General features: G+C 31.3%; 1 protein-coding gene across 14 annotated transcripts in view; it reads right to left on the bottom strand.

Moving 5' to 3' along the window:
* Window positions 1-12,989, bottom strand: part of LOC128891195 (inositol 1,4,5-trisphosphate receptor) — a 112,654-nt gene that overhangs the window by 41,774 nt on the left and 57,891 nt on the right. The window lies entirely within an intron of this gene.

Below are 12,989 nucleotides of genomic sequence, written 5' to 3'. Positions count from 1 at the left end.
GATAGAAGAATATCAAATTAATATATCTTTAATATATCTTTAATATGAATTTTCTTTGAGTAGCAGAGGATGGATTATAAAGCATTAACGAATGTCTTTCTGTTTGATCTGGTGGACTGTTTTGATACGTGTTAAACGAATAGTACTTTGCATAGTCAATTATTTAAGCACATACGAAATGAGTTGGTATGGAAGCTGTAGTGTGTACTATTTACAACTCGATATCGTAGAAACTGTAAGGATAAGTTATAATACAAAATATATAGAGAGAATCAAGCAAGTGTAACAAGCTATAACTTCGAAACATTTTTGTCTCAAATGGTTTTATTATAGAACATGACGATTTCAAACTTTGGCTTATAGCTACATGAAGCATTTACGAAAGTAAATAACTCTCGAAAACTATGAAATTAAAGTTATTCAACCATAGATATGTAACTATTTATATGTCCGAAGTGACAAATCATTTCTAACATTTGACAATATTTCAGGAGTTACTGAAACACAAGGCGTCGCATACTCATTGTCAGTGCTCCAGATCCATCAGAATAAACATAGATTTAACCGTATTATTAAATAATAATAATAATAACTAGACTGCGGAAGTTTATGCGAATGGATATTTTTATAGGAAATAGATAAAAGATTGGGACCTAGACAGAAATTTGTTTTGAAATTAGAGTACTATAAAAATACATTTTTTATTTTGCATATTTTGTATATATATTTGCATAATACGGAAACTGGAAACTATAGGTTTAACGTTAAGTGAATCAATAAAATCCTAGTGAAAAAAATGTTAAAGTACTTTAGAAAAGAATGTAGGATTTTCTACAGTATCGAAAACTTTCTAATATTTTAAATAATGAGGACGTTCAAGGCCCAATAAGTATGCCGGAACAATGTTGTTCTAAATTTAAATACGCACCGATTACTTCGTGTGACATAGAGCGATCGTTCTCCGCGTATAAATTAATTTTTACAAACAAACGCCACCAACTAACACCATTAAATTTGGAAAAAATGCTCGTAATTTATTGTCACACGAATCATAATATACCAGAATAATTGTGAAAAGTATTTTGTATATGTGTACATAGTGAATATTCTGTAACATACTAATATATTACTTATTATACTACATTTTATTCCAATTTTTCGTGCATATTTTGCATATGTATATTACATATTTATCGTGCATAAACTTCCGCAATCTAATAATAACCAATTATTATACCAGATATTTGTTACTCTTTAATTTAAGTATTGATAAAAATGTTGTCAGTTTGAAACTATTACTCAGTGTTGCAATTATAATATCGTAAATACTTCATATAGCTATACAGTGATAGAAATAATTATTTATAGACCCAATAAGAAATACTTAATATTTTAAGAAAATACTTGAAAAAAGATGTAAAAATCCCTGAAAATAATTTTTAATCAACTTCGAAAAGGAGGACTTACAAAACCTACTAATATAAATCTACTTGAGTTAAACTATGTTTACGAAAACTAACTTGTTTTATAATACTATGAACAATTAATTTGAGCCTATAGTTATTCACGCCACTGTAATGGAAACTTCAGATCATTCGATTCTTTTAACAGAATTATTTGACAAACAATGCTTCCGGCAGAACTAAGTTGCTTTCGTTCAAATAATACAAAAGTATAATAATTTTCCATCCATACAACAGTGGCTGGGATACCAACTTCCATATCAGTTCAAAAGCCTCTTACATTCATGCAATTCAAGACCTCGATCATTCATATTGATGAAATAAAAGGTTTTCCAAGTAAATGGTCTCGAAATCAGCATTCATGTTATTGTTCTTCATAACAGAATACTAATGTCTTTAAGTCTTTCCGATCCACATGTACGATGTTGTAAGTGCAAATAATTGCTCTTCCATGATCACGTCATTTCGTATACACCATACAAACATTTAGTTCAGTAAACAGGTTAAACATAGGTTGCTGAATATAATCTTATTAAAAAATATATTAAGTTAGGCATACAAATAAAAGAGACCTCGCTAACTTATTAAACTAATACTGCGAATATTATCGTCTTTTTCAAATTTTTTATTTTAGTATGCGATTAGTTTGTTTTTTCAAAAATAGAGAGTTTCTTAAAAGAAATTTTAGGATTTTATTTATATAAAATGAAAGTACACATGATTGCTATTAAAATATAATTATTAAATAAAATCCTAAAGCTCTTTTTGGCAAACCTTATACATAGTTTCCAGAATATCCAGTTGTGAACAGTTATGTGAGCTACTCTGTAGTACCTATGCTATGCACTGTAATATAACAGTAGTATATCGGTAACTTTCTATAATCCATTTAATCCAGGTGACTACCACGATTAAAAAAAAAAAAACTACAATAATCACAAGATGAAGGGAAATCGAGGAAATTCCATGTCAAAATGAATTTTTCATTTTTCATTTTTAGCTTCTACATACTTTCCATTATACGAAACGTCGATGGTGGGAGATCGATTTTAACGGGACGTTGGGTAGAAACATAATCGAATATTATTTTGTAGGGATAAAAGCTCGTTTGCAACCCAGACTGATAGTTGTATATTGATCGTGGAATCGACACGTCGCTCAGAAACGAGTGAACACAGCGGATGAAAGATGGAGCGAACGATAAGATAGGAGAGTGGCAAATTATTCGTCATCGAAAATTGTGCAATGGCTCTTTTTATCGTTACGTGGAACCCAAAAGCTTTTCTAGGACGCTCAATTACACCATTGCGTCGCCAACAACTGTCCAATAAGTACCCACATCGCTTGTGGTCACTAATGGAATACGGAGTTCGCTAACAAGATTGCATTTAGGTTTCTGATCCGCGTACGTAAGCTTTTAAGTATCCGGAGAGCCAAGCTAGGGAAACGCATTCGCAGAAGCTAACTTTTGCTTCGTGAGAGGCGTAAAAATATTGGGGTGCATCAAGTATGTTAACTACCGAGAGAAATTTGGCAATCGATACACTCCAAAAAAAATATAAGCTTCTGAGAATATAATGTATACGTGGATTTAATCAGATAGCTAGTTTTTTATGGGGTTGAGAAGGTTATATGAGTTTGAAGATACCTCTTAGAAGAAATGATCGTTTATATCTACGTTGTTCTTGAATTTAAAAGGCATGTTATAATTTCTAATGATCTATATCACTGGAGTAATGGATATTTAAATTAAAAGAATGGAAAGAAATACTTTTTTACCTTTTATTTCTAGTAGAGTTAATTAAACAAAATTTAATAGAATTTGAGTATAGAACTCGAATATTAATTAATTTATGAGAATATAAATCAGGAAGGAATAATTTCTTTTAAAAAACAAAATTAAATTTACTAATCATAAGCTCTAAAAACCAGCATCAACCATCTCATTAAATTTAGATTTACTTAATTGTTTGAAGAATTCAACAGCATTTCGTATTTGTATTAATCTTGCTTCTACGAAAAATAATAAGGAATAGTACATTTTATTGAATTTCTTACTTGTCACAAGAATGTTTTATCTGAAACCCAAGAAACACCAATTATTCTTATAATATAATTTTGAGTACATTTCAAATCCCATCACACGGCATCTCTTGTTTTTTATATTCATTTCTGCGCATTGGTTTAACAGGCATACAAGCAATCGAAGTTAAAGAATAAGAAACCTTAAATTTAATATAAGTGGTTAAAATATAAATACACTTTTAAAACCAGTTTTAAATTATACTTAAAAAAATAATAATTTAATACTGCTCTAATTCTACTCACTAATCTAGAGAAATTCCCAAGATGATATTTGATTGGCAATATCTATTTCAACGACCCTATTATAATCGATCACGGGCGATCACGGTTTCACTCAAGCGTGTAACTTAAACCTCGCGGGTCACTGAACAAGAAAGACATATATTCACAATGGACGACGAATTTTTGCGGAACATGGATCATCCGATGCATAAAAACACAGTGGTTGATAACTTCAGAAATATTTATTTCAAAAAATTGCAATTGGAACAATTTATTTAAATAGGCTCTCCCAAGGCTATGACACTGTTTCCTATGCCCTATCAGTAGCTTCATTCCTACAGCAAGAAGCTTCCAGTTGTTAGAGAAGCCATAGTTGCGCCAATCGTCCTGATTGGTAAGCATCTGACTTATTTCTGCTTTCGTTAAATTAATCAAGTAACCCTGAACATTTGCACTCGGACTTGGAGAAATACTTCCACGTTTCAAATCTTATTCCGAATAAGGGTGTTTTACTCTGTAGTGCATGCATTGTATTTTATCATTCGAAAGAGAAATAATAAAATTTCCAATTGTTCACATTATGTGATAGAACAGTGTTTCTCAACTTTCACACTGTAGAATAATATTACTATATTTTTAGAAGATCTTTACAAAGGCAATGCAGACAAATAAATATAACAAAAATTGATGTACTCGCTTAAGGTTTTTAGCAACTATTTAATACTATTTAATAATAAATTGAGGTTTTGTATTGAATAATGTTAGAAACTCTAATTACTTGGCTTCCAGATTTAGAGAGCCTCATTGGAAAACAAAAAATTAAATAAAATTTGCTACATATTCTGCGTTACTTTAAATAGAAGTTGAATAAAACGTGTAAATAATGAAGAAGAACAAACAATTAAATAAAATTTGTTACATATTCTGTATTACTTTAAACAGAAGTTGAATAAAATGTGTAGATAATGAGAAAGAAGTTTCAGTTGTTAACAACTTTTAAGCTTCTTATTTTCTGGATTCATTTTCGATGTTCATACTACTAACGACAGCAAACTTTATAATGAATGTTATTAATATGCTGTTTTTAATTTCATCGCATTGAAATTGTCTTCCTTTTCCTTTTCAAAGATTGCACGTCCTCCACAAATATATGTTTGAAGAACACTACAATAGAAAGTTTACGAAAGAAACGGGAAAATACACCTTGAAATGACTTCCTTTGTTGCCAGTATTTATTTTTTTTTTGCATAATCAACACCATTCGCTAGACATCTCTGGCAATGATGAACGAGTCTCATCAAGTCGTCACCAAATAACTCAACGCTTGTTTCGTCAAACAAGCCTTGACAGTTTTTTCCATTTCTTCAGTTGAAACAGGTGCACAAACTGTTTCCTCAATTTTGGCGCAAAATGAAAGTCGTATATCACCAAGTCTGTTTTACACGAGACATGGAATAAGAAGATGTGATCTAATTTCGCAATTGCCGCTTTGGTAACTCATGAAATACAAGACCTGGTGTTGTTTCGTTACAGTAAAATGTTCTTTTTCGTGCTTTTGAACTGTTCGTAATTATTCTAGTGTGAACGATTGAAATAAGAGGCTTGTTTAAGAATTAAAAAAAAAGAAAACCTAGTAGTCGTACAATAACAAATGATTTGGGTTTAGCAATACATATTTTAGAAGGTGAGAAAACTTTTTCGCGTGATTTTATTATTCATATTATGAATATATACCGAGACAGTAACTATGATTTCTAACGCACAATTTATTTATTGTATTAGAATACAGTTCATACGTTCACAGAACGCATGGCAGAAAGCCTTGTAACAAATTTAAATAATGAGAAAATGAACAGAGATCCACTATTTGTAATAGACAATTTATCGTATTACAATAATATAGAAAAAGAGAGGTCAGACATAGTCCTTTAAGTTCTCAAAAGTACGCACGACACATGACAGAAAATCTTGTTGCATTTAAATGTTACTGATAAAGTGATTACATTTTTTCTTTAATAAATTTCTTGCAATGAGACTTACTGCAATGCGTTCCGCGTACTTTTGAAACCTTAAAGGATTCAAACTGATCTCCCATTTTCTATATTATTCTAATCACTTTATCAGTAACATTTAAATTTCTTGCAACAAGACTTTTTGTCATGTGTCGTGCGTACTTTTGAGAACTTAAAGGACTAAGTCTGACCTCTCTTTTTCTATATTATTGCAATACGATAAATTATCTATTGCAAATAGTGGATCTCTGTTCATTTTCTCATTATTTAAATTTGTTACAAGACTTTCTGCCATGCGTTCTGTGAACGTATGAACTGTATTCTAATACAATAAATTGTGCGTTATAAATAGTTGATCTCTTTATTCATTTCTCATGTCTTCTTTAATATACCGAGACAGTAACTATAATATCTCGTGACATATTTATTTGAAACTAAAAAAACAATTCTTATACATTTTTCCACATTTCCAGATGCTATAAATGCATAAACGTTCATAGTTTAATAATATGCATACGCGTTGACCGTTCGCATTGTAGAACAAAGAGAAACCTCAAATATTAAATCCTTCTCACTACCTCGACTATTATCATAAGGTACAGTGAAGTGTGCATTGTTCCTACTTCCAAACAAACTTTGGCAATTTGCCTACCAACTAGCTGCATAATTTCATAACAAATAAGAACTTAACAGACATTGAATCCTCCTTCCTATCACGATTATTGTCATAAACTACAGTCAAGTGTATTCGTTCTTACTGCCAAACAAACTTGAACCACTTGTCCACCTATTAGATACCGTACTGGGGACTCTAGGATCTCCCTTTCTTTCTTTCGTTGCCTCTCTTTCAAAATGGCAGTTACTAGCTTCCTCTACAATTTCGGTTCTTTTACACGATAATTCGACGTTTCCGGTCCCGAGTTTCAGCAAATTATAGAGAATCTACTATAGCGTTAAGCATCTCTCTCTGTATAAAATCTTAACAAATAAGAACCCAACAGAAATTTGATATTGCAAGTTATTTGATATCCGTTAGCCTAATAAAATATACTACTTCCTATCAACTGAAATTATGAAAGCAGAAACATTATTCTGTGTTCAATCCTTGCACGTTACGTATCCAAAATATAATCCTAGCTTAACCCAATACCTAGAGTCGTTGAAATAATCACTAGAAATACTAGTAAATAGCACACAAAGTTCTATAATCGATGAAACAAATCGGACGATCTGAAAAAAAAACCGATACCGATGCACCCAGTAACGTCACATACGCCATACTGTAGACAGCTTTGATTGCACGGGAGTATACTGTCATAGGCGATGGTCGTTGCTATATTAGGCATTAGAAATTAGGACGGGAGACGATCAATTTGTGCGTAGGTCACGCAATACTTCATTTACAGTGGGTGTAGAATGTATTCGTACACCGATCAATTTCCCAAAAAACTTTTGTGTGAAATTGTAGTTTCTTAACTTCTTTTTTATAATCAATGATATTTTACATATTCTCGGAAGTCTCTAAGATAAATATAGTCCAAACAACATTTACTAGCTAATATAATTTGTGAAATTAACAAAAAAATGCGAAAAGTGGGTAAAAGCATAAAAGCAATAAGTATTTGTACGATACTTATGACGACCCATTTACAGTAGAGTTTGTAACTAAAACACATTAGTTTATTGTTGCGTACGAATTAGAAAACATCAAATTTCCAGGAAAGTACTGTTAAAAATGCCTCTAATAGAGGAATGGAAAAATATCCCACTTCGAATAACTAATAATTTAGTTAATTTAATACTTAGAAGAGTTACAATAATTATAAAATCAAAAGAAAATCCCACGAAGGAAGTATTATGTACCTACAAATTAATGTAAATTTCTTTTTTTTTTTTTAATGAAGTTTTAAAAATTAAACAGTGTGCGAATACTTATTACTTCAATATTTCTATCCATTAATTGTTTTTTTCTTGTTAATTTCGCAACTTAAATAAATAGCTACTTTTTTTGTACTCTATCCACTCTAGAGATTTCCGAGAATGTCATCGTTTATAAGAAATAAGTTAATAAATTACAATCTTACATAGGTTTTTTGGAAATTGATCGGTGTACGAATACTTTCTATACCCACTGTAGATGCGTAGTTCCTTCTTCATGAAGATTCGATAGTCGATATTTCATAGTACATTTCTGTGTTTATGTATTAAATTAATTATAAATACGATTAATTTTTAAGCACAAGTATCGATTTTACTTTTCCTTTTTATTGATCTGTTAATATGGCAATTTATCGTATAGAACCTATTCTACCATCTTTGGCACTCTTATGATAAGTTGATTTCCTCCTCCGTGCTTTATACTCGGCTTTGTATTCTTAATTATCAATTTTCCAATTTTCTTTCACCATTCCATTCTTCGTCCTTCTAATCCAAAAATATTGAACTTACTTTCATCGTTAAAAATAACACAGTTTCACCGCGTATCTTCTTTTAAAACAAATTGTCTCACACAATTTATATTTTTCTTTCTATTACCTTTATTTACGTATGATTAATTTTTAACAACTTGTCCGTTATAGCTACTTTTTTTTTTCATATTTTGCACATTGTTTGGGGATGCATTTTTTTGCAGTCTCTTCTAAACATTCATCAGCTAATTTTGGTGCATTTAATTAAGATCTTTCATTATTTTTTTTTATAATTTTTATTTTGTCACGAGTTTCTAAAAATTTTGGGCTGGCTTTTTTGAGGAATAGATTTAATCCGATCTTCACATTTAAATCTTTTAATAATATCTCTTACTGTACATTTTTAATGAGCTTCCGTTTCGTATTACCAAAGATAATTCGTATATGTAACTTAATATTGCTAATTGATTAGTTTGTGTTCATTCATTTTTGTTTTTCTTGAACTATCATTTCACATGTTCTCTTAAATCCATTCTTCTATTTTGAACTGTGTTGAATCGGCTGTAAAAACGAAAATAATTAGAATAACCTTCTAAAATTTTAACAATGATTTTTTGAAAGCTTACGCATTCCTGCAATCTCTCTATATACGATTTACCTTTTGCATTGTGAGAAATGACAAATTGGCGTATGTCAAACGAAGTGTATTTTTATGTTCCATTATCGCTAGGGTACACAGTGAATATCGAAATACAATCCTCTGAGGCTTGAAAAAATGTACGCAGCTCGTAATGTATTTAGGTAAACATACGTCACATTTGCAAAGTATCATAAGAACTCAAGGAAGTTACATTACAAGGTGTTCGAATATTAATGTAACTTAAAAATCAGATATTATTTCATTTAAAATATATTATATGCCTAACGTTTTATACTATATGAATAAAATTAATAAAACTTATGCTTTTGTTAATTACTTTAGTCCCGATGTAGTCATGCAATTAGGAATTAAATTTTGCTTTTCTTTATTGTGAACTAAATTACAATGGTAGGCAGTAAGAATTATAGTGTTCGAAAATTAAAATTACTCACTGTATCTTATGCTGTAACAGTATGCACGAGTCAATGCCAGCTTGTCTCAATATAAAAGGTGTTTCGTTTGAATCGGAATTGTTAAGTATATCGCGATGGAATGTAACTATCGAAGAAATGTTTTTACAAAAGTTATTTGCCTATAAGGAACAATTTATTTGAAATAAATAATTTTGTTGTAAAGAAAGTATTGGACGAGATGTGACAAACAAATTAATTTTTTTTTAACAGAAGCTTATATATTTTTATCTATAGTAAGATAGCATTTGTTTAAACAAATTCATCGACCTATCATACATGGTCATTCATTGTAATATAAAACTTTATATTCGAGGTCAAATTCAGTAGATTTAACGCAAGCCGCGTCTATCCAACAATGGTAGAACATCGAGGCTTTTTATTACAAGAAATTACCACGTATGATAAATCGATGGATAAAGTGATGAGTCGGTTAAACAAATGGTATCTAATTGTAAATAAAACCATATAATATTCATTCAAAATAATCATTTGTTTTTTAAATCTACCCCACCACCTCACTTACAATAAAAATACTTTCTCCATATAATTTGCTCCCTTGAACCATATAACTTTGTACCATGTACACCAATGTAAAAAGTTCTTTTCTAAAGTGCAGATTCCTTCTAAATAAATCGGTAGATAATGTGTTAATCGTGATTGCGTGGGGTAAATACGATCCACGCAATCTGAACGAAAAGTAACCAAAAAATTGGTCCGGCACGAAACATGATACATTATATGTAGAATAGGACTCTGCTGAAATTGGACATTGCATTCTGTTGAAGAGGTTGACAGTCATCAGGTAACGAAATGTCACTGCAAACGATGAATATCTGCGATACCCGTGGGATCACGTACACTCCGAACCGCAACACGTACCGACGCGTTTCCTGTTGATCAATAAATCAGCGTCACACGCCCTCGATAACTTTATTAATAACTTCGTCGAATGGTTAGTTATTAACGTTGCACGCTGGAAACGGCGCATGAACAAAAGAGAGTGGAAAAAAAGGGAAGTTCCACGTTCGAGGAGCTAACTTTACGATGAAACTCGACATTGACGTATTGGTAGCAATCTAATCTCGTCAATTAAGTACCGACTCGTGTGAAGATCCTAACGATACGCTGGAAACACCTCATCTAAGAAAGAATCAACGATGAACGGAGTTTATTGAAATCTGCGAAGGTTTTATCGTTATCTAAAGGGGATAAGAATGTATACAGAGTATTTATCTACAAACGGATATCCTTCGAAAGGGTAATTCTGGGTTCCAAAATGAAAAATGAAGACGAAAGTCAAGAATGATGACGTTTGAGGCTTCGTGTATCAATTATTAATTGTTGAAGATGTTGAGAAACCTGAGATTTTATTTAATTTGTTTTTTATTAGGGAACGTTAAAATTCTTGTTAGAAAAAATAGAGAAGAAGTTTATTCAACTTTCGTATATAAAATTGATTTCTCTGTATGATATGCCCAAAACATTAATTTATATAACATATTCACAAATAAGGAATATATCGGGAAGACCATTGGGGTTATTATTATCCATAGATATGGCTTAAAGTCTAATCAGGTCTTGAGATAAAAACGTAAAAAATAACTTTTGCAAAATTTTCAGTCACACAATGATTATGCCTTTTCATGCTTATTACATTTAATTTTCAATTGTATAAATGTATAAATTAATATCTTGATTTAACTTTGTTTATCACAGTTGACTTTTTGAAATTCGAATAAATTTGACATCGATTAAACAGTGCGATACATATGCACGTAAAATGTCGGTGGTTCATTTGAAATGTTAATTATAATAAAGTCGTAATTAGAGGAGAAGGTACTTATGCACTTATAACGTTTACTAATAGTATTACGGTAACACTAATTACAGTAACACTAATGGTATTATGTATAAAGATAATTGAACTTGAGATAATTAAGAAAATTTAAAGGTAAACGTTTATTTTTATAAACGAATTATAAAAATCAGTGTTAACGTCGATTGACGTGCGATCAATGTATATGTAAAGCAGTCTGTACGTAACGACCTAAACATCATTGGGCAGACAGATAACTTCGAAGAAGACGAAACAGTCGAAGTTGGAGGGACGCGAGAATTTGGCGACGTTCGATATCGTGCAGACAGGACGTTGTTCGCGCATTAATTACATCCCTTTCATGCACAGCTATGGAACTGCAGCTGGTGATACATTCAGCGCACTGTTATGGAGAATGACAAGGGCCCAGTGCAATTGGGATGCTGGCAGAGAACAGGAATCAGTGGATACTCCGTTCACTTTGGCTGGAGATTTACTTTGACGAGCTAGTACCAGCACAAATGATGTCTTGCGCGTTACTATGCTACTCGCCACTGCGCATTCCGCCATCAATTTCGCGAATGTTACGCGAACTTTAGGTTTAGAAATTAGGTTCAGCTTTAGGAAGTCCGTATTAGGTTTACGAGTTCTGCGCGATTCGTATGGAAGTAATTCTATCCCGGTTAAAATGTCTCATAAAATGCGTTTAATTAATTATGAGTTCAAAAGAGCTATAGATAATAAAGGTTTATCCTCAAAGTAAAACTATTTTACTAAAATAAGAACGCTAAGTTTGATAAATTTCTTGAATAGAGATATGCAAATAATTTTAAGTAAATTTTGTCTTGCGCATTATGTGCTTCCTATAGGCAATACTATTTTTAAGAAGGTGTTAAAACCTATCATATGTTAGGTCTAGGTTGTCAATATTACATTCTGTCCGACTTTTATGAAAGTAATTTTATCCCGGTTAAAATGTCCTGTCAGAGACGTTTAATTAATTGTGAGATGAAAGAGCTAAACAAGTGAAGATTAATTATCGGTAAAATAATTCGGTGGTAAATAAAATCATGATATAAAAACTATATGAATTGATCCTAAAAAATGCGAACCTTGATAAAGTTGTTAAACAAAGATTTGCTAATATTTTTATATAAATTTGGTCTTGCCTGTTGTGTTTCTCCTGTAGGCAATACTATTTTTGAAAAGACCTAATAGGTTATCAAATGTAATAAACACGACACGTATTCCAAAAAGTTATGCAGTCTGTCACAAAATGATTAAACGTTCTAAACTGTGAAATCTCAGTTTTTTTAATTCTTCTAAAATTCCACTTGAACAGCATAAGAAATTTTATGGATCTAATTATAAGAATTTCTTAAGAATTCAAATATAAACTGAAACATTAGTTTAACCTTTTCAGGGACGATGTTTTTTGTTATTATCAAATTATTGTTCTTTTTATTATTGACAGTAATTATAATTATAAAAAACTAGTCGTTCACATATGTGGCCAAGGGCGTAAAGAGGTTAAAATAAAGAAGGTATATTGATTCATCTAGAGACGCGGTAGTGTCTCGGCGCCAAGTACACGAAAAATTATCCGTCACCGCATATATATACCTGGCATTGGAGCTAACACGTATCTTTTACAGGAGAGATGGTCCATTCCAACCTAACCTGAAACTTCTTTCATGTATATCTCACCACGCCTGCAATATTTTCTAAATTTAAAGGCATTTTTCTGATGTAAACCGCATATAAGCTTTCGAATAAAACCAAAATCAATAAAATTGGTCCACGTACAACTAAGATATCGTAATATCATATCATGAATCTGTCAGAAACGGTATTTTTCGTATGATTTTCC

The sequence above is a fragment of the Hylaeus anthracinus genome, unplaced genomic scaffold (genome assembly GCF_026225885.1).
Source record: "Hylaeus anthracinus isolate JK02 unplaced genomic scaffold, UHH_iyHylAnth1.0_haploid 12001, whole genome shotgun sequence".
In the NCBI taxonomy this organism is placed as follows: Eukaryota; Metazoa; Arthropoda; class Insecta; order Hymenoptera; family Colletidae; genus Hylaeus; species Hylaeus anthracinus.
The sequence above is the reverse complement of the archived record's forward strand: the minus strand, read 5'-3'. Positions and strand labels throughout refer to the sequence as shown.